The following is a 5,100-nucleotide window of genomic DNA, read 5'->3' as shown; positions in this document are numbered from 1 at the left end:
TTTTTCGTGTCCGGCAACGGATCGCAACCCTCAGTGTCGCACCCATACCGGACTGGGACCGGTAACGGGATCGCAACCCTCGGTGTTGCCCCCGTGCGTCACTCAGCCAGTGAGCGGGAACCGGTCTGTATGTGGGATCCGAACCCTCGGCGGGAGTGCTGCCGCGCTTCCCAAGTGGCACACTAGCGCAGTGCGCCACCGGGCCGGCCCCAACAACCAACCAATTTTTGACAAAGGTTTCAAGAACATACATTGGGGGAAGTACAGTCTCTTTAATAAATGGTGCTGGGAAAGCTGGATATCCATATACAGAGAAAAGAAATTAGGTTCCTATCTTTCTTTATATAACAAAAAAACTAAAACTGTTTTAAATACCTGAGTATAATACCTGAAAATGTAAAACTACTAAAGTAGAACATACAGGAAACAATCCAAGATGTTTGTCTGGGACAAATTTTAAGGAAATAGCATCTAAAGCACAGGCAACACAAGCAATAAGAGGTAAATTGTATTGTACCAAGATAAAAGGTTTCTCCACAGCAAAAGAAAGAATCAAAGAGTGAAGTGGTGACCAGCAGAATGGGACAGTATATTTTCAAGTTATTCATTCAAGAAGGGATTAATATACAGAATATCCAATTAATTTGGACAAATACTAATAATCTAATTAAAAGTTGAACAAATGACCTGAATAGACATTTCTCAAAAAAGACAAACAAATGGCAAATAGGTATATAAAAAGTGCTCAACATCAATATTCATCAACGAAATGCAAATCAATACCACAATGAGATATTACCTCACCCTTGTTAGAGTGGCTTTTATCAAAAAGACTAAAAGTAACAAATGCTGGAGAGGATGGGGAGAAAAGGGGAAACTTCAACTTTGTTGGTGGAAATGTAAATTAGTATAGCCACTATGGAAAACAGTGTGTAGGTTTCTCAAACATGAGAAATAAAACTATCATATGATCTAGCAACCACACAGCTGGATGCTTATCCAAAGGAAAGGAAATTAGCATACCTAAAGATAGCTGAGCTGCCATGTTTATCGCAGCACTATTCACAATAGCCAAGATACAGAATCATCCTTGGTGTCCATCAACAAATGAATGGATAAAGGAAATGTGGTATATATAGACAATGGAATACTACTCAGCAATGAAAAACAATGAATTCCTGTCATTTGCAGAAATGTGGATAAGCCTGGAAGACATTTTGTTGAGTGAAATACGTCAGTCACAGAAAGATAAACTCCACATATCCTCATTTATATGTGGAAGCTAAAAAGTCAAAAACAAAAACAAAATGTTGAACTTGTAGAAGTAGAGAGTAGAACTGTAGTTCCTATAGACTGGGAAGGGAAAGGGAGGGAGGGATAGAAAGACATAGGTTAATGGTAACACCAACAAAGCCAGAGAGGAAAAATATGTTCCAGTGGTGTATGGAAGTACTAGGCATCTATAATTAACAATAATTTATTTTGTGTTTTCAAGTGGCAAAAAGAGAGGAGCTCAAATGTCTTCACCACAAAAAGATTATAAAGTTTGTGATGATGAATGTGCTAAATATCTTGACTGATTATCACAAATTATATAAATGTATTAAAATAGAACTCTGGATCCCATAAATATATGCATTCGATACATGCCAATTAATAAATAAATAAATTCTTTTAAATATTTTTTTATTAAAAAGATATTGTAAATCATTTTATCTGTCAGTTCTTTTCTTTGATCCAACTAGGAACCTGAAAAATAGAAAGGGCAAATAAACGTGGATGAGAAAACTGAGAGTATTGAATAGACATGGTAAGATATTTATACCTAAGTCTATGGAATTTAATTAATGAATATTTCCCTATGCTGCTTTTGAAATGTCACAGTGGTGACTTGCCCGAGTCCCATTCATGTATGAATGACTTACAGTACAGCTGCCAGCAGACGGTCCTTAGCTGTTAGCACCCTGTGGGAATTCCCATGGGTAAAGTGACCTGTCTCGCATATGGCCATGCCACTTACCCAGGGCAACCTGCAATCTAATCCATTGATTATTTAAAAATGGGGTTATAAGAGCCCAGCTTCTCGCTCTAAGACAGGATGAAATGGAAGGGTCATTTCAGACTTACAACTCTCTGTAGGATTGGTTGAGACCTCATTAGCATGACTTCCTTCCAGTCATGTTTCATTCTCTTGCTTCACAAGTGTTCACCCTGAGAACACTGCCTAATACACTTCTGTCATCTTAGAACTGACTTCCTAGACAACAAACTCATAAACATTAATGCCAGGAGTTGTCTGAGACTGCAGATATTAGGATTGGATCTGAGAGCTAAGTCACTCATTACTAGCTTGGAATGGGGACCTCATCACTGTACCAGCAAAACACAGGTAACCCCTGGCTGTTTGTATTGAACTAGAATAATGTAATTGCGTGAGAGTTCAATGTATCAGGTATTTCAGGAATATAGGGAAAATGGTAACTAAAAAGTACAGAGGAATTGGGTGGTTATTATTAAGCTTGATTGCTACTCTCGAAAATTTATAATAAAAAGCTGAAGTGATTCATTGATTATCAAAAGCTAAATGTCTATAGAAGACATTAAAAAGTCAGAGGTTCCCAAGGTTTGAGGAAAGAAAGGAATGAATACATAGAACACAGCATTTTTCGGTCAGTGATACTATTTGGTATGATATTATAATGTTGGATACATGTTCATATACATTTGTCCAAGACCAAATAATGTAAACCACTATCAACAAACCCGAATGACAACTATGGACATTGGGTGATGATGTCACAGGTTCATCAGTTGTAACAAATGTACCACTCCAGTGTGTGATGTAAGCAGTGGAGGTGTCCCTTCGTGTGTGGTCAGGGGTTATATGAAACTCTGTTTTTTCCACTCAATTTTGCTATGAACCTAATATTTCCCAAAAATGTCTATTTTAAAAGGTTATGAAATAAAAATGTTTTAAAGGCTAAGTATAACAGACAGAGGTGTCCTTATTTGTACAGTGAGTGGCTCCTATTACCCAAAGTAATTAGGGGAAAATGGCTAGAGGCCAAGTTTAAGACATCATGGTAAGAGTAACTGAGCTTCAAAGGAGGTTAAACTCCCAACATTTGCGGGTCGTCTATGACGAGGTTAAGCCCCTGTGTCAAAAGAATGGATCCCTGGCATATGGGATGGGGAGAGTTCACATGCATGTGAAACAGAGAAGACTATTGGTTTACATTCTTGCAAGAAGACTATGTGTTTCCTTTCTCACCCTCCGTCACTGAAGAAATCTGGACTGGCTGGACATCCCATGGCACATAACACTGTCCATTGTGTCAATGATTTCATGTTAATCTGACTGAATGTACAAGAAATCGCTGGTATATTAGGATCTCCATAAGATTCATATGCTCCTGGGGATAGGAGAGAAAACACAAAAAATTAGATGTTCATCAAGTAAGTAAATCCTTTAGGTATAAATGTCTCGGAACATTCTACAACATTTTTTATTTACTAGAGAAAAAAAAATGATTACATCTTTCATCTCTCACAATGATGCACAACTCTTCATTTTTGAGTTATGGAGGAAGCATATTTCACACCCGGGAATTTTTCTTTCACTCACATCATAAGTGACACAAAACGCTGTCATATATGATTGTGATCCACTACAGGAAAAGTGTGTTTAGGCATGTCCAGATTGTGATGCAAATAGCTTTGGTCTTGAACCATGTGATCTCTCATATACCATGTGATCTCTATAGTATTAATTTGAAATATTAGTTGTTTGAAAAGATGCCATGCACCAGTAATTGCATGCCCTGATTCATGAATTATAATGCAGAAATCAGATGTTCTGGAGCATGGCCATGTATGTTCAGTAGAGGATTATATTTATTTTGGAAAACAGCTGTTGGAAACTACTGGCTCCTGGAACAGATGAAGAGTTTCACCAAGGGACACAAATTTACCATGTAAGAAATATTCTCAGTCAAGGTCTGGAAAAAATTCTTACACAAGATGGAAATTGTATGTCAAGAATACAGCACAACTGATGTACTTATGGACAGTGGCAAATAGTTGGCCAGCTAACTCCTGATTTGGAAGTAAAAAGATTGGAAAACAAATAAGAAAAATTATCATTTAGATGAATATGATGGGCAGGTAGGTTTGGGAAAGCAATGCGAATACTTTCTTATCTGTTATTGCCCAATATAGGGCAATCATTGAAACAGATAAAACAAACAGACAAACAAAACAGACAAAAAAACATGGAAGAGGGGCTAAACAACTGTAGACAGCATAAAATGAAAAATTAATGTCAGGTAGAGTCTGTTATCAAACACACCAGTGATGGGTGACACTCATAAATGTGATACTCATGAATATTTTAGCCATGATTTTTAAGGATGGAGGCCATGAATGTCATTTGGGCTCTAATTAACAAGACTGACCCAGCTATGCCTGTGGCAGAATGCAACTTCCCCCTAACTGGTACAATTCCTCAGGGAGACAAACTAGCTAGTTAGTGGCAGCAAGTTGATTACACTGGGCCTGCTCTTGGTATATGGGTCAATAATTCATCCTGACAGCTATAGATACATATTCTGGGATAGGTTTGCCCTTTATGCCACAAGTATGCATTCAGGGATGGAATGATATGAGGGCTGATAGATTTTGGATGTGTTGTCCCCGCCAAAACTCATGTGGAAATGTGATCCCCAATGTGACAGTGCTGGAAGCTGTTTGAGTCATGGGGGCAGATCTCTCATGAATGTATTAATGCTCTCCCTGGGTGGGGGGATTAATGAGTGAGTTGTTGCTAAATGGTCTTCCATTCTATGGATATGCCACCATTTGTTTATTAATTCACTTGTCCTGGGATATTTGGGTTCTCTCCAGTTTGGAGATATGACAAATAAAGATGCTATCCATTGAAAAATCTTCATGGGATCTATGCCTTTATTTATTTTTCTTTACTTATTGCTATGATTTGTTTCTTCACACAATATTTAACAGAAGTATTGACAATGGACATCCTTGCATTATTCCTCATCTATTAGGGAAATTTTCAGTTTTTCACTAATGGTGTAATGAGTG

Source organism: Galeopterus variegatus, unplaced genomic scaffold (genome assembly GCF_000696425.1).
Source record: "Galeopterus variegatus unplaced genomic scaffold, G_variegatus-3.0.2 Scaffold679, whole genome shotgun sequence".
Lineage (NCBI taxonomy): Eukaryota > Metazoa > Chordata > Mammalia > Dermoptera > Cynocephalidae > Galeopterus > Galeopterus variegatus.
This window is presented reverse-complemented; position numbering follows the sequence as displayed.